The sequence below is a fragment of the Gopherus flavomarginatus genome, chromosome 8 (genome assembly GCF_025201925.1).
Source record: "Gopherus flavomarginatus isolate rGopFla2 chromosome 8, rGopFla2.mat.asm, whole genome shotgun sequence".
Lineage (NCBI taxonomy): Eukaryota > Metazoa > Chordata > Testudines > Testudinidae > Gopherus > Gopherus flavomarginatus.
Genome location: NC_066624.1, coordinates 74833457 through 74860029, shown reverse-complemented (window position 1 = coordinate 74860029; position 26573 = coordinate 74833457). Strand labels below are relative to the sequence as shown.

General features: G+C 44.9%; 1 long non-coding RNA gene across 1 annotated transcript in view; it reads right to left on the bottom strand.

Moving 5' to 3' along the window:
- Nucleotides 1–2479: 2479 nt before the first annotated feature.
- Nucleotides 2480–26573, bottom strand: part of LOC127056402 (uncharacterized) — a 97930-nt gene continuing 73836 nt past the window's right edge. Inside the window, exon 3 of the long non-coding RNA XR_007775802.1 lies at nucleotides 2480–3561. This is a non-coding gene — a long non-coding RNA (uncharacterized LOC127056402). The remainder of the gene's footprint in view (nucleotides 3562–26573) is intronic.

Here is a 26573-nt window from a genome sequence, read left to right as displayed (position 1 = left end):
GGGTTTTAGTGGTGGACATAGTTCCAAATAGAATTTTGTATGCATCTTTCATAAAATTATGCCTGCAATTGGAGGCTTGGATAGCCTCATTTTAAGTAATTACTAGATTGGCTACTCCCTGGTCTTTCACAGAATTATGCTTTCCAAGAGGCATGTAAATTAACTTGTCCATTTGATTAATATATGTGTAATGTGAATACATGCTCTTCAAGAAGAGTTCACTTAAGTGTTAAAGAATATAATACTCAGAACCAATTGTGAACAGCATGTAAAAGCCTTTTAAAACAAGTCTGCACAAAGCACTGGAGAATAAACTGCTCAGAACAATCCTGCTTTGGATAGGCTGGATGATGCATTGTAATAAGCCTTTTTCATTTCTAATTTCTAGGATTTTATAATTTCCCAGGGATTGCAGCTTCAGAAATCCTTAGGCCAAAATCATAAACAGGCTCCAGCAATATCCCATCCTTAAATCAGCTACAAAACACGGGCCCTCTCTAGGAAATTTTTAGGGGAATAGGCATATCCCAAAACTGAACGTGTAAGTGGATACCGGGCTGAGTCCAAAACTAATGGCCAAATGTTACCGTCCTGTATGCCCCATGCAACTCCATTGAAGAGATTGGAATGGCATAGGGTATAACAGAGTAAAGTTTGGTCCACTGGGTATAACCCATCTACTAATCTGTACCACATGAAAGTGCTAACTTTCAAAGAAAGGAAGTTTGTGACAAAGAAGGGAAGTGGTGTTTCTTTACAGGATATAGAACTGGTCTATGGTTATTGTGCTCCACTGATTTATTAATTGACAGTTACTAATGGCCTATTTACATAGCCTCCGCTAAGGACTTACTTGTATTATGGCTTGAATGCTGATAAGGATTCTGTTCTCAAAACTAAATGACAAACAGACAAATTAAAAATGGAAACAACAGCACGATGGAATTATGTTCACCAGGCAGACCCTTAGGGTTAGATCCTCTCTGTGCAGAGCTTTGCTCATCACAGAGGAAGAACAGCAGGGAACCAGTTCCAGCTCCTAGATTCTCAAGGCCAGCTCCAACTCTGATGCATGCAGAGATCTTTTAGTATGATTGACTTAGTATAGTTAAAGGAGTCTAAGTAAGTGCTCTGCCAGGCCTCTGCCTGCCTCAGCAAACACCCCCCAAAGACCTCCAAATAACTTTCTACTCCTCAATGTGCCCCCTATGCTGGGATAAGATCCAGAGATGATATATCTGACATGCCTGGGAGTTTCCCTCCAATGGGGGAATTCTTTGCTGGTTAGCCCCTTTGCACTTTCCAAGTGGGGAAATCCATTCAAATAATGTGTACATTCAGGGGCTAACCATCCATTGCCCGGCATCTTGTGTAGTAATTTACGTCAGTGACAAGTGAGTGTAAACTCCTCCCAAGCCAGAATGATGGCATTTCACTCTAACTTCGCTGTGGTGTAAGCAACTCCACAACAGCAAATGAGACCCAGAGCAGATTTTAACTGCCAGCTGAATTCTACAAACTTTCCGTTTTTGACCTACTCTCCAGTGATAACTTTGGATAGATTAAACAGAAACAAACAAGTAAACCTATGTCAGACAGAAATGTTCCATGCAGCAATTTCCCCTCAGCCTGGTTGAGTTAGAGCCAAATTGTGTACTGACACTCATAACACAACAAATGTTCTAATCATATACATGCATGTTGACATAGATAATTAAAGATTCAAATCTGGCAGATAAGTCCTTTAATTTAAAAAAAATGCAGTTATACAAATTAGCATGTCTAGACAAAAATACTTTCATCAGAAGATCTCATCCACATATGATATGGAAAATGTGCTGTGTTACCCCAAATCATTTAATTACATATCTTTGGCATGTCACCTTAGGCAATAAAACTGCAATGTTGAGGATGTAGACATGTTATTTCCCTTCTTAACTGCATTTTGATACCTTAAAGTAAAATAAAAGCTATTTTGTCAATACTAAAGAGACCACAGAGAGAAGCTGGTGATAGGACTAGCATAAGAATAATCTTTGGAACTAACATCTATCATTTCTTTAAATATATCTGTAGCATAGTGTATGCCAAACAGCAACAGAGAACAGACTCTGAATCAAACCAAAAACAATAAGATCAGAAATGAAACTCTCTCAAGAGAAACAATAGCTTGTTGCCTAAAACTGTGACATTAAAGAGTCTTACAGACATGCCAATTGCACATTTATTTACTTTATGTGAATTTAAAGCACCTGAGCCCAAGGCAGCATACAAGATTAAAAGCACAACCAGACTAACATACAAACACAAGCGCTCCCCAACAGACCACAGTATAACAGCCCACAAAATAAAACACATTATAGTTTACTAAGAACATATGGTGATACGGGTTATTAGCTGTAAGGCATTAGCCCAACTATGCCTGGAAATGTGAGTTTTACCATCTTCAAATTCACTTGCGACTTCACCTTTCCCAGCTCATTGTCCCTCATTACTTTAGATAATTTGGGGTACTGCCATGCAGTCCAGTATTAGGTAGCACTCCAGCTGAAATCAATGGGCATTTTGACTGTATGACGACTGCAGGATTAGGCCCTTTTGTATAGCACCAGTATTAATTATGGGCCTGGTTCAAAGACCACTCAAGTCAACAGCAAGACTCCCGGTGATTTCAATGGGATTCAGATCAGCCCCCACATGAACCCATTGAATACAGAAGCCCCAGATTCTACTTGCAAGGTAAAGAAATCAAATTCTTATTCCAAAAATGCCTCTTTTGGTCAGGCACTAAGCAGATACCCCTCCCCCACAAATCCACGAGCACAGCTCCTACAGCCATTAGCAGAATCTAGAACCAGTAAAGGGTAGTGGATTATCTGAACATTTGAGATGTAGAGTCTATTTATGGGGCCCTTCCATAAAGAAGGGCAACGGTGCTGGTACAAGACTTACCATCCCAGAGTGCCCCTTCATTGCAACCTCTTCTCCCTGCCTCTTCCTTTGGGTACAGTGACTTGGCCCTCCTCAGGTCACATTTATGTTCTTAACCCTTCCAGAGATCAGAGCCCCTTAGTCCAAGCCCCAAAACAGCACCAGGACAATACAAAAAGAATCTTTGAACATGCTGGGCTCAACCTTCCTTCCTCTTCTGCAGACAGGCATCAGTAGCAATAGCTTGTCCTACTGCCCACCAGCTTCTGGGCTCCAGTCACCCCCAAGAGTCCAAGCCAAGTCTACCGTCCTACCAAAGGCTTCTGGAAGGCTGCAGCCTTCAGGCAATTCCTAGCCCAAGGCTAGCTTCTTGCCCCACACAGGAGCAGTTTCCCTGCTGCTCTCTTCTCCATCCTGCCTCAACTACTGGGTTTCCTCCTTTTAAGTCCAACATCCCATCTAGGTGTAGCAGTGTGGGGCTAACTGAACAGGGCTAGCAGAACCCAGGGCTCTTGGCCCTTAAAGGGGAAGGCTGCCTGTTACAAGGACCAGTCTTGTTCTCTATTTCTGGCCAGGCTGATGACAATCCAGGGTATTCTTTATCAGAGGGGTAGTTGTGTCAGTCTGGATCTGTAAAAAGCAACAAAGAGTCCTGTGGCACCTTATAGACTAACAGACGTATTGGAGGGTACTCTGGGGCACTTGGTTGAGGCAGGGAATGGTAAGACAAGGTGGTAGAGTGTGTGTTAGGGTAACAGGAAGCTAGATTTAAGAAAGATTCATGCAGTGGCAGATCTTAGAGAAGAGACAAAGGAAATAGAGTGACTAAACAATGACTAAAATGTAGGGGAACAAAGGTGTATGGGGCGGGGGCAGGGGGAAATGAACCAAACAAGATGCTATTCACTCTTTCAGTGACTTAACTGAGATCAGAATCTGGCCCTGAAAGAGAAAAGGGGGTGAGTGTCAAGAAACAAAATTATTTTCTTAAAAGGCAGCCGATGATTTCACAAAGAACCCTGGGAACAAAGAAGGGGAAGGAAAATATTGAGGAAGGACAGTATGACGTATAGGAGAGATGGGTACTAGAGGCAGAGGCTATATTACCACAAATTACAGCGATCTTAGAGTGAAAGAAACAACAAATTCCTCACCCAGAGCTAGGACTGAGCCTGCAAAAAGTGGTGAGTGGAGGGTACTGAGAAGTGTATATGGAGCATTGCAACCACAGTCCAGGGTCTAGTTTTCAAATTCTGGCTTTCATTTGTTCATGATTGGATGTGCAATTCTTTATTACTATCCCTTCCATGTACAAGTTTCTAGGATTTAAATGTGCAAAACCAAACAGATGAAATAACTGTGGGGCTTTTTTTTTTTTTTCTTTCTGGCTGCAAATTTTGTCATCTGTGCATGTGTTTGTGATCTCAGCGTTCCCTGAGCACTAGTTGAAGCTGGGCTGAGGACTCTGGAAAAGGTGGCCTTTCTGATTGACTTGTTCCAACTGCAAGTCACATTACACCTCATCTTTCATAAGGTTACTGACGAGATATTTTGTACTGAAGGAACAGATATTCAACAGAGTAAATTTAACAGGAAGGGTCTGGAATAAGGAAGTGCCTGGTTCAGGGGCTATGGAAAAATTTTGAGAAGAAAACAAGTGTGCAGCAAAATGTGTAGTCTGAAGGGGACAAAGATAAAATGGGGACAGGAAAGAACCATTGTGGGCTGTGGCCATAAATTGAAGGGGATTAAGAAGAAAGGAGAGCGGGAAGGATTAGAAGAGTCTTGATGGAACAATAAAAATGAGGAGGGGTGCCAGAAAGAGCTATGGGGAGAATTCTAAGACTTTTACACGGGGAGGATGGTGGTTCAGCCTTCGGGTTGTCTGATGTGCTGAATTAAGGCAATAAAATACTAGAAACATAGTTGGCAGAAGGAAAGAGAGAGTTGAAGAAAATAGTAAAAAACTTATTGAACTAAGCTACCCAATATGCTCTATTCACAAGGCTTTTGCTTTTCTCTACACTGTACCACCTCGGAGTTCCATATATTTACAAATATATGGTCATTACTCTGATGATACTCTGCTGACGTCTGTTCTGTGGTGTATATGTCTCAGCTCAGACATTAGCCTGCATGTTCTGAATGTCAAATGTACTCTGCTTGTACAACCTTTATTATTCCTAATCGGGTGTTATATTTGAGTCCAGAGCCAACAATGCACATTTTTTTTAAGCAAAAGCAACATTCATGGTAAAGCCAATATATGCACTCCATGTGGATCAAGCTGTTTGCAGGCAGAAGGAACAGCATATTTACTTTTGTAAATACACAGTACTCACTCACTCACTCACTCAGTCTTCTAAAATAGATTTTCATGTGGCTTGGTACCCTTCCAAACACAAAGGATTCAATCATTAGAAAGTGCTATCCTTCCATTTTCAATTCCCTTTTAAAATGTGTTATTTTGTGATGCCATCAGCCTACCAGCAGTGATGCTTCGCAATGTTATATACTACTGTTTAATTGCCTTAAAACTATTTCCCAAGCAGTATCATTAATAACACTAAACCTAAATTGGATTAAGCATTACACCACTATAAAGTTAATTCACTGTGATATTAATGAAATGTCATGGGAAGCTTCCTATATATCCAACAAAACAGTCACTGCCAAGCTTTAAATCAACAACATGTTCATCTTCTCTTCTTAGAAGGTATTGTTTTAATTGCTACCAGGTGATTTTCAGTAATGTACACATCTTCTTTACTGATTTTCTAAGTCTGGTGGGATCTGGAGGCTGTTTGGTGCAATAGCCTCACTACTTTGAAATTACTGGGAAGCCGTGTGTGCCAGTGAATAAGTCCTTTGTATTAGAATTAGGGTAGTTTGACCAAAATATTCGCATTTCCGTATTTAAGCAACTAAATTTAGGCAATGATCTGATGCTCACTTTGGATCAAATGCCAGGTGACCTGGTGTGAAAAGGTACTGAGCACCCATAACTCCCATTGAAGACTTAGGTGCCTGCTGAGCGCTCATGTTTGAAAACAGCGCCATTAAACTAAGGGCCTAAATTATGGTCTACCTTGTCGGCTGCAGTGCTGACTGGAATCTCCATCTTCAGCCCCACGGTTGATTTTACAGGCTATTAAAATGTCAGTTAATATGAGCTTCCATTTTTTAATAGTAATCTTGCACAGAGTTATACATTGCAGGGTTAGCCTTGAAAATTGCAGGCAAACACTAGACCAGAAGGTTGGTCACGCTGACTTTTTTTTTTTTTTTTTGACAGTACAAGTTATTCTTGATAATCTTCCTCCTCCCCACTCCCAGTGCATCAGCACTGACCTTTTGAGCCTGTGAAGCTCATGGTGGGTGTCTCAGTTTTGGTGTGACCTTGGCCTCATTTGTGTCTGTGCCGTGGAGGTGCCTCAGGGACTGCTGCTGGTGGTGATATGACCAGGCAAGCACCCCTCAGGTCTCTGGCTGGCTGCATTCAGATGAGGTGACTCCTCTGCTAAGCCATCAATATAGCCTCTGGCCATAAGGAGGAGCAGAAAAGGCAACAGTCAAAAAGACTGAAAGCAGGACTCAGAGCGAAAGTATTCTTGCATTCTAGTTCCATGTCTGACAATGACTTCCACCATGGCCTTTGTCAAGAACCTTAGGCCATGTCTATACTACCACTTATGTTGGCAAAACTTACAACAATCAGGGGTGTGGAAAAAAACACCTCCCTGAGTGACATGAGTTTCGCTGGCATAAGCGGTAGTGTGCACAGCGCTATGTTGGCAGGAGAGCTTCTCCCACCAACATAGGTACCGCCACTCGTTGAAGTGGTTTTATTTTGTCCATGGGAGAGCCCTCTTCCGTCGGCACAGAGTGGCTACAAGAGCGGAGCAGCTGCATTGGTACAGCTGTGCCACTGTAAACTCACTAGCATACAAGGCTTTGGGGTCTGATTCTCAGTTACACTTAGGCCAGTATACACTCCTGTCGCCAGGGCCACCCAGAGGATTTAGCGGGCCTGGGGCAAAGTGGGGAAGCAGTGACAGTCCAGGTCTGCGGCAGCATTTCAGCAGCGGGGGGCCCTTCAGGCGCTCCGCTCCTTCGGCAGCACTGAAGGGCCCCCCTCTGCCAAAATGCCGGCTGAAGACCCAGACCGCCCCCGTGCCAGGGCTCGCGGGGTCCCTGCGGGGCCTGGTGTAAATTGCCCCACTTGCCCCCGCCTCTGGGTAGCCCTGCCTATCGTGCATAAAGGGGCCTTTATGCAAGCATAAATGTAATTTATATCCATTTTAAGATCCCTTTACAGTGCCAGAGCAGGGTAAAGCAGCCTTAGGCCTGGTTTACACTACGCGTTTATACCGATTTTAGCAGAGTTAAACTGATTTAACGCTGCACCCATCCACACAACGAGGCCCTTTATATCGATATAAAGGGCTCTTTAACCGGTTTCTGTACTTCTCCCCGATGAGAGGAGTGGCGCTGAAATCGGTATTACCCTATCGGATTAGGGTTAGTGTGGCCGCAAATCGACGGTATTGGCCTCAGGGCGATATCCCACAGTGCACCACTGTGACCACTCTGGACAGCAATCTGAACTTGGATGCACTGGCCAGGTAGACAGGAAAAGCCCCGCAAACTTTTGAATTTCATTTCCTGTTTGTCCAGTGTGGAGAGCTCACCAATATAGGTGACCACGCAGAGCTCATCAGCACAGGTAACAATGCAGTCTCCTGAGCATAGAAAAAGAGTTCTAGCATGGACCGCACGGGAATTACTGGATCTGATCGCTATATGGGAAGAGGATTCTGTGCTAACAGAACTCCGTTCCAAAAGACAAAATGAAAACACATTTGAAAAAATTTCCAAGGCTATGATGGAGAAAGGCCACACCAGGGACTCAGTGCAGTGCAGAGTGAAAGTTAAGGAGGTCAGACAAGCCTACCAGAAAACCAAAGAAGCAAACAGAAGACCCGGGGCAGGGCCGAAAACATGCCGCTTCTACGCTGAGCTGCACGCAATTCTAGGGGGGTCCGCCACCACTACCCCACCCCTGTCTGTGGATTCCGAGGTGGGGGTGGTAATCTCAGCCATGGCTGAGGATTCTGCAGACGGGGAAGATGAGGAAGAGGAAGAGGAGGACGAGCTTGCAGAGAGCACACAGCACTCCGTTCTCCCCAACAGCCAGGAGCTTTTTCTCACTCAGACAGAATTACCCTCCCAGTCCTCCCAAGCCACTAGCCCAGACAGTGAAGCCATGGAAGTGACCTGTGGTGAGTGTACCTTTGTAAATATAAAACATGGTTTAAAAGCAAGCGTTTTTTAATGATTGATTTGCCATGAGGACTTGGGATGCATTCGCGGCCAGTACAGTTATTGGAAAAGTTTGTTAACGTGTCTGGGGATGGAGCGGAAATCCTCCAGGGACATCTGCATGAAGCTCTCCTGGAGGTACTCCAAAAGCCTTTGCAGAAGGTTTCTGGGCAAGGCAGCCTTATTCCGTCCACCATGGTAGGACACTTGACCACGCCATGCATGTAGCAAGTAATCTGGTATCACTGCATGACAAAGCCTAGCTGCATACGGTCCTGGTGATTGCTGGCATTCCAGCAACATCCGCTCTTTATCTTGCTATGTTATCCTCAGAAGAGTGATATCGTTCATGGTAATCTGGTTGAAATTCAGGAATTTAATTAAGGGGACAGAGATGGCCATTCCTACTGGGCTGTTTGCCCGTTGCTTAAAAGAAATCCTTCCTTGCAGGCAGCCAAGCGGGGAGAGGGAAAGGGGGAATGGAGCTGAGCTTTTTCACGTTTGGCTAGCAGAGATCTTCCCTGCTACTACCCACGCAGTGTGGGGGGGGGGGAAGAGGGGTAATTAGCAGTGATTTTCCATGATACCAACCATGCGGTGGGGGGAGGGGTAAAGCAATCATCCCAGAGAATTGGATAGGGGGGTGGTTTCTGCTGCTGCATGCTAACAGGAAAGAAGCAGCACTGAAAGGGCTTTGCTTGGTATTTGGGAAAGGAGGGCACTGTGTATATGAAGGCTGCAGAAGCCGAAAGACAATGGCTTACCATAGCCGCACGCAAGCTGAATTCTGCTGCCCGGACCTGCGTCTGTGAGATCTCTAACACCAGAGCCGCAATCTCAATATTAAGATGCAAAATGCGACTTTGTAGTGAAATTACATGTGCTATGTAAGGTGAATAGTGTTGTTCACTGTGAAAGAGTATAACCATTGTTCTCTAAAATGTATCTTTTTAAATACTTCTCTCCCTTTTTTACCTCCCTCATGTAGTTGCAAATTTTTCAAGCCTTCCTACTCGATCCAGAAGCCTATCTCAGATAAGGCAGAGGAAAAAAAAAATGCCAGACGAAATGTTCTCGGAAATAATGGAAGTAACCCGCAATGAAAGAGCTTATCTGAATGAGTGGAAGGACGTGGTATCAAATTACAGGAAAGATGCCAGTGAACATGAGGACAGGAGGGACCAACGTGAGGAGAGGAGAGATGCTCGAGATGAGAGGTGGTGACAGGAAGATCAGCGGTGGCGAAATGCAACGCTGGGGCTGCTGCGTGATCAAACTGACATCCTCCGAGGTCTGGTGGAGCTTCAGGAACAGCAGCAAGGTCATAGAGTGTCGCTGCAGCCCCTGTGTAACCACCCTCACCACTCACCATGTTCCATATCTTCCTCACCCAGACGTGTAAGAACGCGTGGGGGAAGGCTTCGGACACCTGCCCACTCCATCCCTGTGGACAGCCCAACCAAAAGGCTGTCATTACTTTGAAATATTTTTAGTGGACTTTTCCTTCCCTCCTATCCTCCTCCAAAACCACACCCGGGATACCTTGTCAGTTCTCTACCTCTTTTTATAATGACTTTTTAATAAAGAATACATGATTTTTAAACGATAGTGACTTTATTTCCTTAAGCAAGCTGTAATCGAAGGGGGAGGGTAGGTTGCTTACAGGAAATGAGTCAATCAAGGGGTGGGGGGCTCATCAAGGGGAAACAAACACAACAGTCACACCGTACCCTGGCCCGTGATGAAACTCGTTTTCAAAGCTTCTCTGATGCACATCGCTTCGTGGTGTGCTCTTCTAATCGCCCTGGTGTCTGGCTGCGTGTAATCAGCAGCCAGGTGATTTGCCTCAGCCTCCCACCCCGCCATAAAGGTCTCCCCCTTACTCTCACACAGATTGTGGAGCACAAAGCAAGCAGCAATAACAAAGGGGACATTGGTTTGGCTGAGGTCTGAGCAAGTCAGTAATGTGCGCCAGCGCGCCTTTAAACGGCCAAATGCACATTCTACTATCATTCTGCGCTTGCTCAGCCTGTAGTTGAACAGCTCCTGACTACTGTCCAGGCTGCCTGTGTATGGCTTCATGAGCCATGGCATCAAGGGGTAGGCTGGGTCATCCAGGATAACTACAGGCATTTCAACATCCCCAACTGTTATTTTCTGGTCTGGGAAGTAATTCCCTTGCTGCAGCCGTTTAAACAGAGTAGTGTTCCTGAAGATGCAAGCGTCATGAATCCTGCCTGGCCATCCAACGTGGATGTTGGTGAAACGTCCCTTGTGATCCACCAGTGCTTGCAGCACCATTGAAAAGTACCCCTTGCGGTTTACGTACTGGGTGCCCTGGTGCTCCGGTGCCAAGATAGGGATCTGGGTTCCATCTATCGCCCCCCCACAGTTAGAGAATCCCATTGCAGCAAAGCCATCCGCTATGATCTGCACATTTCCCAGAGTCACAACCTTTAGTAGCAGCAGCTTAATGATTGCTTTGGCTACTTGCATCACAGCAGCCCCCACAGTAGATTTTCCCACTCCAAATTGATTCCCGACTGACTGGTAGCTGTCTGGCGTTGCAAGCTTCAAGAGGGCTATTGCCACTCGCTTCTCAACTGTGAGGGCTGCTCTCATCTTGGTATTATGGCGTTTCAGGGCAGAGGAAAGCAAATTACACAGTTCCATGAAACTGCCCTTATGCATGCGAAAGTTTCGCAGCCACTGTGAATCGTCCCAAACCTGCAAAACAATGCGGTCCCACCAGTCTGTGCTTGTTTCCCGGGCCCAAAATAGGCATTCAATGGCTAGAACCTGCCCCATTACCAGCAGGATCTCCAAAGTGCAGGGGCCCACGGTTTGAGAGAATTCTGTGTCCATGTCCTTATCACTTTCGTCGCCGCGCTGCCGTAGCCGCCTCCTCCTCACCTGGCTTTGCAGGTCCTGGTTCAGCATAGACTGCACAAGAATGCGCGAGGTGTTTACAACGTCCACGATTGCGGTCTTGATCTGAGCAGGGTCCATACTTGCTGTGCTACGGTGTTTGCACAGTTCACCCAGGAAAAAAGGCACGAAACGGTTGTCTGCTGCTTTCATGGAGGGAGGGGTGAGGCTGTACCCAGAACCACCCGCGACAATGTTTTTTGCCCCATCAGGCACTGGGATCTCAACCCAGAATTCCAAGGGGTGGAGGAGACTGCGGGAACTATGGGATAGCTATGGAATAGCCACCCACAGTGCAACGCTCTGGAAATCGACGCTAGCCTCGGTACATGGATGCGCACCACAGAATTAATGTGCTTAGTGTGGCCGCATGCACTCGACTTTATACAATCTGTTTTACAAAACCAGTTTATGTAAAATCGGAATAATCCCATAGTGTAGACATACCCTTAGAATCGAGCCATTAACCTATGCCTTACTTTCCCTTTTAGAGACATTGTGACATTTAATTCATTCACATTAGTAAGGCATTATGCATGTCCTAAATATTATTATTTTGTGTATGTGTATTCTGGAGAGAGACAAGATAAAATAATTACTCGTATATTCAGTTTCTGCCTGATGCATTTTCAGGTTATAAAGCCTCTGAAAAGCTGGGTTTGTTTTGGTGGATACTCTGTTAAACCTGTAACAATACCAATTATGGACACCAAGTAAATACCTTTCCCTTCTCACTCCTTTTCACAAGAGCGTGCAGTTCAGAGTTAAAAAACACTTAGAGTACTTAAAGTACACATACCAGCTATTTGTAGCCTATGCTCCTGCCTCTTCAGCTTCATTTCTCTGTGGCAATTATTCTTTCATCATGAATGAGTTATCAAAGATTGTCATCTCCACATCCCTCTAGACAGTTTAAGGCTGTAGATCATATTATAAACTACTTCACTGTCACTTGGCATCATAAAACACAAAGTGCCAGTTGTTCAGGATGTCATTCAGTCCCTGACCAGAGGCAAGGGTGAAAGATGATCTCTGACCTAAGGCAGTGAGTGAGGATATGCTGTATTTCATTGTCTGTAGAAAACTTGAACTGCCTTCAGTGGTATCCAAGCTTCCTAAATTAAACTGTGTGCTGAAGTGTCAAGATTAGTGAAACCTTTTAGAGAGAAGATGATAAAACCTCATGTTTTACTCCAGGACACAAAGTTTAATCACAGTTCTTACTGGGGGAGCTTATGACAAATGTTTGGAGTGTAGGATAAAAGTTTTCAGATGTGTAGATTTGAGATGCAGACACTCATTTAGAAATCTTTTATGCTTTAGCAAATGGGACTATCAAATTTTTGTGTTAAGTACTTCAGTAGCTGTATCTTATTCACTATTGCCATAGCTGGTAGCAGATGCCAGTAACTGAAGCGCCATTTGAATGTGTTAAAATGTTGTCCTTTCATTTTGCAGTTTGTTATGATTCCGAAAGAAATGTAGTGATGAAATTGTTCAAGTCAACACCATAAACTGCGTACACCGTTTATTATGGTGCAGAGAGTTCTTGCTCCAAGGTGTCGTTGAGTTACTACTGAACATACTGCTGATAAAGAACCAACAGAGATTGGCAGGTATGTCCCTATGCTAATGCCTGCTGCCCAGCCACATGGGTGCCACAGTGTTCTTCTATTTCCTGAAAATACAATACCTGCTCTAGAATGTGGGACTTGTGATAACTCATAGCTCCAGAAGTACTGATTGGTTGCTTTTGTGACTTCATTCCCTTCCTGGAAATATCATCATCGCATTGAGAGAGGAGTCTGTGGGGTGTGAGCTTGTGATATGGAAACAGGACAGGGAGCCAGCATCCCTTGAATTTAAGCTGCACTCGCTCACTGCTTTACTTGTACTAGGAGCCACTTCTGCTTGCATACAATGCTTGATCCAAAGCTCATTTAAGACAGTACAAAGATTCCCACTGGTTTCGTTATGCACATGCTGCACAGATCCTAGGCACGAGGAGAGGATATGTAGAGAAAGGGAACACTGGAGTGTGCAGGAAGAAGAAAGTCATAGTGACACCAACCAAAGCTGATAAAAGCACTTTGGTAGCATTTTCTCCTCATATTTAGTCCAGTGATGATGAGTCTATCTTAGGAAATGCAGAAGCTACTTTAATAACCTATTTGTAAACAAATGTTCTAATGTGAGGATATTTAAACGCTGATGAATTGGTAGCAATGTCTTACCAGTCTCTCCCATCTACATACTGAGTGATATCATTTGCTTCTCTGAGTTATCATTTCTGACAGTATCCCAGCCCCAGATTTGGCAGGAGCTCTTAGTGTCCTGAACCAAGAACCATTGCTAAATACATATAGCCTTGTGCATGGGAGGTGCCCCGAGCCCCACAGCATGACTGATTTCAGTGGGAGCACGTGTGGTTGGAGGAGTCTGCCGGTACACTTGAGCTTGCAAGTTCAAGGGCTTCAGTACCTAATTTTATGCAGCCAGGCAACTGGCCAAAGGTCACAGAGAAAGTCATTCACAGACTGAAATAGAGGCCAAGAAGTCCTGACTCAGTTCTCTGCGTTAACTACCAGATCATACTCTAGCTCACATAAGTCTCAAGAGTTGTTAAATATAAGTGCAGCATAACATTCGTGGCATCAATTGTTCCCTTTTATTTTCTCCTAGCAAAGTTAGGGATTACAATGTTGTATCAATTTTTCCTCAAACCCAGACATTAAAAACTGACCAAGGGACAGTTACATGTCGCCCATTATAGTGAAAAAATAAGAGGATCTTTCCCTACAACAGATTCCATAATAATATTGACTACTAGTTTAAAATCAAAGGAAACAGATGGAATTACACAAACATAAACAGACCCTGCCCTACTTCACATTATGTTTGGCGTTTTGTGATTTGGCTGATGAATGGTCAAGAAAGATATCAGATAAGGAAGACATTAAAATGATGAGGCACTGCATGTACAAAACTACTACACTGCTTAGCAACTTCCTCCTAGCTTTCTCAACAGTTTCAAATGTTGTTTCTTATCTCGGACAGACCTGGCTAATCCACGAGCAACAAACACTGAGATGGTTCACAATGATCTAAATAAATTATTAAATGTTTTAGGGTTTAAAATTTTATATTGCACTGTTTTCATTTTGGTTTTATTCAGGACGTGAAACTGCTCTTGCTCTACTAAAAAAAAAGCCAAATACATTATTATTATTTGCATTTGGGTAGCACTGAAGAGCATGGAGCAGGACCTCATTGCACTAGGCATTGTCTGAACACAGAACAAAAAATAATATATTATGTTGTGTTCCTAAATTGGGGCTTGATCCAAAGCCCACTGAAGTTAATGGAATGACTTGATTAGACTCTGGATCAGACCTTTAGCTTGTTCATTTACTTATTAATCAGCTGCCACTATTTGCCATATATTATCTGCCTTTCAATTCATATCTACATTTTACTTTATTATATGAAATTCTGCTCAGGAAAACTTATTTTATTTTACAGTGAAAAATGATTTGAGTGACTCAACAAAAACAGCTTTGTAGCACAAATTCTTAACTTTTTGAAAAAGGTAGGCCAGGATGTGGCTGTGAACATCTACATATCTGAGTTTGCATAACAAAGCTAAATACTATTATTTGCTATCTGTATTCCAGGCCCTAGCTTATATCCAGTCCCCCCTGGGCTACATGTACGCTCATTAACAGTCCCTGCCACCCAAAATATTACAGTCTAACCCAGGCAAGCAGGCAAAAGGAGAGGAAACAGAGGTAAATCCTAAAGTCACACAGCACATCAGTGACAGACCTGGCATTAGAACTCAAGTCTCCTGAGTCCAACTCCCATTCCAATACTCTATTTACTAGCCTACATAACCTCCTACTCTTCGGATATGCAGAAAGTCTTCAGTGCCAATTCTTTGTCCCCTTCCCACAACAGTTGCAATGATGAATAGGAAGATTAATGGTTGACAATTTCCCTTGCCTAATGTTCTAAGAGTTACAGTTTGTATTGCATATAACTGCAAGAACAAACAAACAAAAAACCACCATGTTAGAATCCACCTTCCCTCTAGATTTCCTTTGTACTAAGTGGGGACAAACTGCACTGAGCAGTACATTTTTGTCCTTGGACAAGCTTACACTTTAAAAAAAAGTCTTCTTACATTGTTGGGGGGAGGGGGAAGGCACAGGGTTGAGGGTGTGTAAGGAGAGATTGCAGTGTCTGGTGAGGGATATGTAGGGAGCGCTGCCCCAGGCAGATTCCTCTCCAGTATTCTTGTCCCTATTATTCGCATGGTCCAAGGGGAAAACAATTTTCTCCCCTGTAGAAGCCTTAGGAGCCCAGTGGTGGTCGGCGCACATCTCTCCTGGCCAGGGGATTCAGACCCCCAAACTGGGCTCTCCCCAAAAGAGGCCCTGGTCACAGCTCCCTCCCCTGCAACCTCTCACCAGTGGCAATCACCACATCTCTGGAAACCAATGGCCAGATGAGGTGGTTATAGGGTGACCAGATGTCCCAATTTTATAGGGACCGTCCCGATTTTTGGGTCTTTTTCTTATATAGGTGCCTATTACCCCCCATCCCCTGTCCTGATTTTTCACATTAGCTGTCTGGTCACCCTAGGTGGTTAGTGATTTGGCTCCATCAGGCCTCTGCTCTGGAGCCTCCACTGTCCTAGGCCAGCACTGCAAAGCTGAGTTGGGTTCCTTCTCTGAACTCCTGCCCAAGGGCTGTCCCTGAGCTGCTGCCTTCTCTCTTCCCCCTGCCCCCTACCCTGCAAGCTCATCCCCAAAACCGGAAGTGCTTCCACTCCCCCGCAGCAAGGACGCAGGGCTGCATGGCACCCTGTCGAGGGGGACAGGGGAAAGCAGAAGGGCAGGTTCTGAAAGGTCCACTCTACATCTCAGCTGGGGCCACACAGAGGAGATGTGAATGACATAGTTTCTGACCTGTGCAGATTAGACATGATTGCTGCACATGTGTACAATTTACAGGGAATGTTAGTTAGGCTTCCAAAATGCTACTTCCCTTCCAATAAAGTAACATCATTTGCAGTCAGCTTCTTTTTGTAGTCTCCATTGTTGAGTGACTGACAGTATTATATCAGTGTGTAATGTACAGTTTATCAAATAAAGGGAAGAGAAGAGTTTTATTTTATGATGGAGTGGAATGGCCAGAGAAACAGAACTGACAGTCCTTCAGCATGAAACTGCATTCTGCTGAAGGATAAAATCACAGAGTTCAAGGAGTATATTCTCTTCTAAATGTGCATTAACTGTTCATAAATATTCATTAATGGGAGTTACATACTCAAGGAGAGGAGACTAGAGCAGGGCAAGCCATTTGCAGGGAACAATTTACTTGACACATTTATCCACTTCTGTGCTTCCAACCTATCAATGAACAGACTTCAAGTTTCACTAATTTGTTCATTTTTAGACAAATGGTTTAGATGAACATATTTCAGCAATGGATTCTCATGAGTGCTTTGGCAGAAATATTTGCAATTTGTACACAAACTGTGACTGGTTACCTAAGTCACATGGCAATTTTTCTGCTCCCTGACTAAATGACTCCCAGAGCTTTCATGATGTCCATGTGAATACTTACAGCAAGAATGTCCCTGCAAATACAAACTTTATAAGTATCCGTGATGCCCTGATTCTCTTCAAACATTTTCACATATGAATATGCACAGCCAGGAAAGAAAAGGGTATCAATAGTAGTTTTTATTCAAATTAATCTTTACAAAGAATTTTTTAAATAGTATTTGCCCACCTGTTGAGAAACTATGGGCCAAATTATGGCTGGCCACCTGGGGAGTTGATGCAAGTGTGAAAGTTAAGGTAGCCCCGCTTAATAGTTTACAAGTAGCCAGTAGGGGGAAGCAGTACTCTGAACTTTTGAACTTTTTTTTTTCTCTTCTGCCTCAAAGCAGAGAAAACTTGCTTCAAACCAGTTTTTACTGAACAGATCACTGCTCTACAGCCAAAATGCTTCTGAAATAAATGTAGTCCAACTTTACTAATTCTGGGTCACTGAGAACGAAAATGATGCTTAAAATGGTTGATTGGCTCTAGTTTTCAAGACATGCTATAGGGTCAGTATATATGACCCTTGACTTGGGAATGGCGGAGGATAAGTGAGTTATAAAGGGAAAGGATCTCAATTTAAACCAGAAATGATTAAAATACATCTTTGATTGGATCTATGAATAAATCTATGACTAGGTTTGGACAGTACTTGCTTTTTAGGCAAAACAATGAATGATGCAATCTGAAGCTGGTATTGCATCATACATGATATGAATTGCATCATGTTATTCCTAGAAGTCATGGATGATGCAATCATAACGAAGCTTACATCACTCTGCTGAACAAATTGCCCTATATCAGCTCTAGAAATCATACAGTGTCATGCTCTCTTATTTGTCAGTGTTTGATTTTGCAAAGGGACACATTTCTGTTTAGCCAAAGTGAGCGGAGATGCCTCGTACTTGTGTGAACAGTGCAGATAACTTCTGCTATGTTTGTGGTGAAGTGACTTTTGCATCACAAAAGCGCAGTCTAACCACTCTGGTTAAGAAAGCCTATCACCTTTCTTTTGGCTGCAAAATTGGAGATCAGGACAAGAGATGGGCCCCACACATATGCTGCAACACTTGTGCAACAAATCTTCGCCAGTGGTTGAACAGGAAAAGGAAATCGATGCCTTTTGCAGTGCCAATGATTTGCAGAGAGCCAACAGATCATACCAGCAATTGTTACTTCTGCATGGTGCCTCCAGTTGGGAAAGGTGTGTCAAAGAAGAAAAAGTGGACTGTGCATTATTCAAACATTTCATCAGCTATACGCCCAGTACCTCATGGAGAAGGACTGCCGGGTCCTGATGCACCAGAATCATTCTCACTTGAGTCAGATGAGGAAGAGGAAGAGGATGAAACTTCTGGTCCTGAACCATCAATGTCACAGGACCCACATTTTCTCCCATCCTCCTCCTCTGAACCACACCTCATAATACAAGGTGAACTGAATGACCTTGTCAGGGATTTGGAACTACCCAAGAGTAAGGCAGAGCTGTTGGGCTCCAGACTACAGCAGTGGAATCTCCTGGCAGGCTATCAGGGCAAATGGAGCCCATCAATGCTTGCAGACTATTGCTGGACAGTGACAAGAGATGCTCCATTTAATGAATAAAAGAGACAAGACAAGAAGCGCCGAGTAGACACTGAATAGGACTAAACTATGTACAGAATAGTTTTTTGCCTTTTGTTTCATAATACATTTTATTTATATAACCCTTTTGCTGATTTTTAAAAAGTGTTACATAAACAGGACAGGTGAAATATTATCATGTAAAGCAACCATAAACACATGAAAAGACCTAGGTTTACAATTTATGATTAAAACTCTACTATCTACACAATATACATAGACATAAAATGTAAAAACTTAAATATCTTAGAAACAGTAGCCAATCAGTTGTTTTAATTGTCATATTTGAATTCAGCACATCAAAATACATAATAAAAAGCACATTTTATCTCTGAAGCAGACGACTTCTCAAAAATTGTAGACCAGTATAACAGAAGCCCAGAGTTTGACACCTACCAATCAAGTGTTAACACGCAAGGGTCTTTGTCTGAATCTGTATAAAAGGTTTGTGAAATTTGTGTAAGGCAGAGTCTTTGTACCAAGGTGCAAGGCTCCCTTTCTTCTACAGAATAAAGCATCTTTTCGTTATCCCTGTCAGGCTGTTATTGGCTCTCAGCTAGGCAGACCCGATATTTCAGTAACACAAGGAAACTTTCCTCCAGTGCACTCATGTAGACATAGTCATAAGTTGGCTGCTAATAGTGGGCATTACGAATACTCTAGAGATTTTGGCAACACTAATTGGAGGATTAGATATTTGTTGGTAAATGTCGGTAAACGTTGATTTCACCATAGACTCACAAGACAATAGAAAAATGTTTCCATAGAGCATAATTGAAATGTACAGGTAAGCAAAGTAAAAAAAAAGCAGCTTGAGAACTTCTTCAAGTCAAAATCTAGTGATGTATATATTTTGAATTAGGCTTGTTACAAATGGACTAGTGAATGAATAGTAAATACAGGTACAATTTGTTGATTTAAGGATATTTATATATCTTTGTATATTTCGACATGTGATGTTGACAGCTTGTGTTTTAACATGTATAAAGCTTTAACTTTTTGAATCCCAGTATCTACAGCTATGAAATTACTGTCTCTCTCTCACACACAATTTCGTGCAAGAGTGAACATTTAAATTGATGAAAATTGAAAAAAATCTTGATATTATCCATAAAAATTATATTAAGAAAAAATTAAAATTGAATTCTGCCAAACCTAACTAATTGGCATAGAGGCATAGGACTGTGCAGATCCAGGGCTGTATCCATAGCATCTACAAGCAACTGGACAGAAAGAGGTAAGTGATCAGGTAACATCTTTCCTAATATCTTTCCTTTTTTGCCATTAAGGACCTTAAGAGCACGTCACATGTTTCTATTGTGGCCCAGTTCAACCGCTTTTGAGTATGTTTAAAATGGAATTTTTGTTCCTCTTATTACAATTCTTCCCTTATTCTAATGGGCTCTTTTTCTTGTTAAAAAAAAAAAAAGAAAGAAAGAAAAAGGATGGGGCTAAGAGTAAGTTGCCATCAAAGATTCAACCCCCAAAAAATTATTTTAAACTAAGGAGGAATTGCTGTTACACAATGAGGAGAGGGTAGATTTCAGCAAGTCATCATGGCTAAAAAAGAGGGGAAAGAGCTCAAGTATCCCAGCATGATTAGGGGTGTGGAACCATTTTGTGCTATACAGGAAAATTTCTATTATTTTGGTAACAAAACACCAACACATAGAGAGTTTTTCACTCTTACCTCTCCCTGCCATCACTACAGACCCACTAAGCTTTATTGACCTTGGCGTGAAGGAAGTTGCAAGAAAGGGAAGGAAGCCTTTATACTTTATTACTTCCACCCCAGTACATTATACTAAATTATGGCTAGCTACTCTAGGTAAAAGCTTAATAGCAGAAGTGAGAAATATCAGTTGATGCTTGAATCTATTTAATACACTTTTACCCTAATGAAATTATTTCTATTTAGAACATTATTGGGTATTTCAATGGCCTTAATCTCTGTCCTACGTATGCTATTACTCAGAACCTTCTGTTAAGTCACCAACATTTTCATTTTAGTCTCCAGTAATGTTACTAGACTTATAAATGCCCTATGGTTGGCTGCACTATACCTAGTATTCAGAGAAAGGTGTAATTGACAGACTTGGAGGGAGCAGCAAATGAAAGTCTATTTTTTAAATGTGGTGAAAATAATAAATTCATCTGGGTTCAACCCTGGATGTCCCTGGCACAAGCACTGCCTGCATTCTAATTTGACTTGTAATATACTGGTTTGTGTATTGCTATCCACTACTGAATAGTATGCAACTGGTCTCTAAAGTGTATATAAGCCCCAAAAGTATGAGCTAAACATGATTTTTCCTTAGTTCATGAGGAAGAGGTTAAGTTTTGAAAGAGGAATGGTATTTCTCATGTTACCATGTGCAGTTGAGCTGGCAATCATGGAATATGTGTATGCATAGATGGGCATGGACTTCTGATTTCATACCTCACTACCCACCACAAGAATCTACAACAATCCAAGGCTTTGCCCTATTAGACAAGATAGAATACCTATTACTAAGAAAAAATTTCTGTGGCTGTTATCGAAAACAGCTGCAGCTGCAAAGATAGACTTTTTCTGGCTGAATCTTTCTGTGGGCCAATAATGGCGCCTGCAACACTTTTAACATCACTCATACTTAGCCTAAGATTTTGTCATGCATATTTTTAGTAAAAGTCACAGACAGGTCATGGGCAACAAAGAAAAAATCATGGAAGCTCGTGACCTATCTGTGACTTTTATTAAAAATATGCATGACAAAATGGGGAGCTGTGGGGTCCACTCAGGGCTGGTGCAACCATTTAGGTGACCTAGGCAGTCACCTAGGGCGCTAGGATTTGGGAGGCGGCATTTTCTTCGGTAGCAACTGCGGCAGCCAGATCTTCGGCCACCTCGGTCGCCGCTAACATATAGGCGGAGGGAGCTGGGGCAGGGGAGCATGGGGAGGGCCGCCTGCAGCAAGCAAGGGGCAGAGGGCGGCACGCAGGGGAACTCCCCGCCCCAGTGAAGCAGCGACAGTGTGCTCAGGGAGGAGGCGGAGCAGGGGTGAGCTGCTTCACTTCTCCCGCCTCCCAGGCTTGCGGCGCCAATCAGCTTAGGCGCCGCAAGCCTGGGAGGCAGGAGAAGTGAAGCAGCGATGGCGTGCTCGGGGTGGAGGCGGAGCAGGAGTGAGCTGGGGTGGGGGGGTGCCTCAGGGCAGAGAGTGGGGGGTGAGGAGCTGCCGCAGGGTGGCACCTCAGAGCGGAAGGGGGAAGCTGCCGCGGGGGTGGGGGCGGCACCTCAGGGCAGAAGCTCGGGTACGGAGAAGTGCACAAGGTGGAAGTTTCGCCTAGGGTGCAAAACATCCTTGCACAGGCCCTGGGTCCACTGCTTGCGGCTGGGAGCTCCCAGGGGCCCCACCACCTGTGGCGGCCAGGAGCTGGGGCCCCTGCAATTACCAGCCACCACAGGCGACAGGGGGACCCTGCAGCTCCCGTGGGCTCAAGTCATGGAGGTCTCTGAAAGTCACGGATTCTATTACTTCTGTGACCTCCATGACAAAACTGTAGCCCTACTCATACTGTCCAGGTATGTTGCAAACAAGATTAATTCCACTGCAATATCACAAGCTAACTCCACCACCCCACCAATATACTGTACAATAACCACAGATTTTCTGTATCTCGCTGAAGTCTCAACTCTGCAGTTTGTTGGGAAACAAAAATTATTAAAGAACTAGACAGCTGCCCCAAACAGCAACTTCTGCAGGCCAGCCTAGTATTGGGGCTAAATTCCAGCCTGGGAAACACAAAGATCCTACTGAACACCATTAAAGAACCAAAAGGTTTTTGCTTGGCTCAAACATGGAGCCAATTCCTCCAAACTATGATTGCCACAGGACTGAGGGGGTTGAGCAAATGTGGGTTTAAAAGCGACCTTTGCTTCCCCTGATTTTGGGGATTATTTTATTTATAATTAAATAATTACTATGTGGTAACAGCTAGAAGCCTCAGTCATGGCCCAGGGCCCCATCTTGGTAGGTGCTGAACACAGAACAAAAAGACAGTCCCTATCCCAAAGAGTTTACAGTCTATGGGACCAGTTCCACCAGGGCCGGATTAACTCTCCTGTGACCCCGGGGCTATTAGATTTTGTGGGGCCCCTGTATACAAATCTTTTTCCTGGGAGCGAGTTTGGTGCAGGAGGGGACTAGGGCAGAGGGTTGGGGTGCAGGAGGAGGGTTCTGATTCTGAGGGGCCTTTGTATACAAGTTTTTTTCCTGAGAAGGAGTTTGGTGCAGAAAGGGACTAGGGCAGGGGGTTGGGGTTCAGGAGGGAGCACTGGGCTTGTGCAGCATGTTGAGGTGCAGGAGGGGGATTCTGATTTGGGGCAGAGGGGCAGGGGGGGTGCGAGGTGCAGGCTCCATTTGGGAGGTGCTTACCACAGGTGGCTCCCAGCCGGCAGTGCTACAGGGCTCAGGCAGGCTGCCTGACTGCCTGCCCTGCCCCCATAGCACCCCCAGAAGTGGCCGGTTGCTGGCACATCTTTGCACGCCTCTGGGAGTAGGGGGACAGTGTGTCTCTGTGCACTGCCTACATCCTCAAGCACTGCCCCCACAACTCCCTGGGAACCGGCTGATGGGAGCTGCGGGAACAATGCTGGGGGTGGGGGCAGCGTGCTGAGCCGCCTTCCCCTATGCCAGGGGCGCCAGAGACATGCCAGCAGCCAGCCACTTCCGGGAGCAGTGTGGGACCAGGGCAGCCAGGCAGCCTGAATGCCCCTTTTAGCGGCCTGGAGATCACTGCCTCTTATTTATTTTTGCGGGGCCTCCCTTGAGCCAGTGCCCCAGGCTGCAGCCCCTAAACTCTTGCCTTTATCCAGTCCTGCGAACAAGATAAGCCATGGCCCCTCCAGCCCCTGAGACACCCCTTATTGGGGTGCCAATATAACTGACTACAACAGCCAAACACCAGCCTCGGATTCCCAGCTTTCTATCCCTTTTGTATCATGAGAGCTCTACAAAGGAGATAGTAGAGCATGGGGCTGATGATCAGGATCATGAAATCTAAAATCTATGGTAGAGACAGTAAGGAATAAAGTAGCTGCACCCAGTATTATATACAGATATTAAGCACTATGGTTCCAGTCTTGACATTTTTTTTTTTTTTTAAACACACACACACTCCTACCTCCTGTCTCATTGTGGAAAAAAGTAGTGGAACAGAGAGCAGCTCAGAATTTAGGGCAGGGAATGATAGTGGAGTCTATGGTATTGAGCTTTTGGGACATCGATGGCACACTCATTCCTCCCTCGTGTCCATGGGGATCCATAGTCAGTTGGCTGCTATTTTCTAGCTAGTGATCTAATTGCCACAATACATAGACACTGATGTGTTTGGGCTCCTGTAGGCTTAGAAACTTAATTGCTTGGGTTTGCATAGATTCCAAGGAGAGCTCATGGCATGCTTAAGAAACGGCTTTATTCTAGCTGCTTGTTTCAGGCCAGATCCTCAGCTTAGGCCAATCAGCTTAGGCGCCGCAAGCCTGGGAGGCAGGAGAAGTGAAGCAGCGATGGCGTGCTCGGGGTGGAGGCGGAGCAGGAGTGAGCTGGGGTGGGGGGGTGCCTCAGGGCAGAGAGTGGGGGGTGAGGAGCTGCCGCAGGGTGGCACCTCAGAGCGGAAGGGGGAAGCTGCCGCGGGGGTGGGGGCGGCACCTCAGGGCAGAAGCTCGGGTACGGAGAAGTGCACAAGGTGGAAGTTTCGCCTAGGGTGCAAAACATCCTTGCACAGGCCCTGGGTCCACTGCTTGCGGCTGGGAGCTCCCAGGGGCCCCACCACCTGTGGCGGCCAGGAGCTGGGGCCCCTGCAATTACCAGCCACCACAGGCGACAGGGGGACCCTGCAGCTCCCGTGGGCTCAAGTCATGGAGGTCTCTGAAAGTCACGGATTCTATTACTTCTGTGACCTCCATGACAAAACTGTAGCCCTACTCATACTGTCCAGGTATGTTGCAAACAAGATTAATTCCACTGCAATATCACAAGCTAACTCCACCACCCCACCAATATACTGTACAATAACCACAGATTTTCTGTATCTCGCTGAAGTCTCAACTCTGCAGTTTGTTGGGAAACAAAAATTATTAAAGAACTAGACAGCTGCCCCAAACAGCAACTTCTGCAGGCCAGCCTAGTATTGGGGCTAAATTCCAGCCTGGGAAACACAAAGATCCTACTGAACACCATTAAAGAACCAAAAGGTTTTTGCTTGGCTCAAACATGGAGCCAATTCCTCCAAACTATGATTGCCACAGGACTGAGGGGGTTGAGCAAATGTGGGTTTAAAAGCGACCTTTGCTTCCCCTGATTTTGGGGATTATTTTATTTATAATTAAATAATTACTATGTGGTAACAGCTAGAAGCCTCAGTCATGGCCCAGGGCCCCATCTTGGTAGGTGCTGAACACAGAACAAAAAGACAGTCCCTATCCCAAAGAGTTTACAGTCTATGGGACCAGTTCCACCAGGGCCGGATTAACTCTCCTGTGACCCCGGGGCTATTAGATTTTGTGGGGCCCCTGTATACAAATCTTTTTCCTGGGAGCGAGTTTGGTGCAGGAGGGGACTAGGGCAGAGGGTTGGGGTGCAGGAGGAGGGTTCTGATTCTGAGGGGCCTTTGTATACAAGTTTTTTTCCTGAGAAGGAGTTTGGTGCAGAAAGGGACTAGGGCAGGGGGTTGGGGTTCAGGAGGGAGCACTGGGCTTGTGCAGCATGTTGAGGTGCAGGAGGGGGATTCTGATTTGGGGCAGAGGGGCAGGGGGGGTGCGAGGTGCAGGCTCCATTTGGGAGGTGCTTACCACAGGTGGCTCCCAGCCGGCAGTGCTACAGGGCTCAGGCAGGCTGCCTGACTGCCTGCCCTGCCCCCATAGCACCCCCAGAAGTGGCCGGTTGCTGGCACATCTTTGCACGCCTCTGGGAGTAGGGGGACAGTGTGTCTCTGTGCACTGCCTACATCCTCAAGCACTGCCCCCACAACTCCCTGGGAACCGGCTGATGGGAGCTGCGGGAACAATGCTGGGGGTGGGGGCAGCGTGCTGAGCCGCCTTCCCCTATGCCAGGGGCGCCAGAGACATGCCAGCAGCCAGCCACTTCCGGGAGCAGTGTGGGACCAGGGCAGCCAGGCAGCCTGAATGCCCCTTTTAGCGGCCTGGAGATCACTGCCTCTTATTTATTTTTGCGGGGCCTCCCTTGAGCCAGTGCCCCAGGCTGCAGCCCCTAAACTCTTGCCTTTATCCAGTCCTGCGAACAAGATAAGCCATGGCCCCTCCAGCCCCTGAGACACCCCTTATTGGGGTGCCAATATAACTGACTACAACAGCCAAACACCAGCCTCGGATTCCCAGCTTTCTATCCCTTTTGTATCATGAGAGCTCTACAAAGGAGATAGTAGAGCATGGGGCTGATGATCAGGATCATGAAATCTAAAATCTATGGTAGAGACAGTAAGGAATAAAGTAGCTGCACCCAGTATTATATACAGATATTAAGCACTATGGTTCCAGTCTTGACATTTTTTTTTTTTTTTAAACACACACACACTCCTACCTCCTGTCTCATTGTGGAAAAAAGTAGTGGAACAGAGAGCAGCTCAGAATTTAGGGCAGGGAATGATAGTGGAGTCTATGGTATTGAGCTTTTGGGACATCGATGGCACACTCATTCCTCCCTCGTGTCCATGGGGATCCATAGTCAGTTGGCTGCTATTTTCTAGCTAGTGATCTAATTGCCACAATACATAGACACTGATGTGTTTGGGCTCCTGTAGGCTTAGAAACTTAATTGCTTGGGTTTGCATAGATTCCAAGGAGAGCTCATGGCATGCTTAAGAAACGGCTTTATTCTAGCTGCTCGTTTCAGGCCAGATCCTCAGCTGGTATAAATCAGTTTAACTCCAGTGAAGTCAATGTGGAGTCATGCTGATCAACATCTGCTGAGGATCTGGCCCTTTGTCTCCTCTCTTCTTGCACTTCTGCATATTTGTTTCTCTTTCATCCAGCAGTAGTGCTGCTGAATGCCAATGAGTTGAGATGTGATTCTTCCCAGTTCAACCATTGCCAGGTAATTAGTCTGAGCATCAAACATTCACACCCCCTGCCTTCCCAGGTACCATGCAAGTTGGACTATC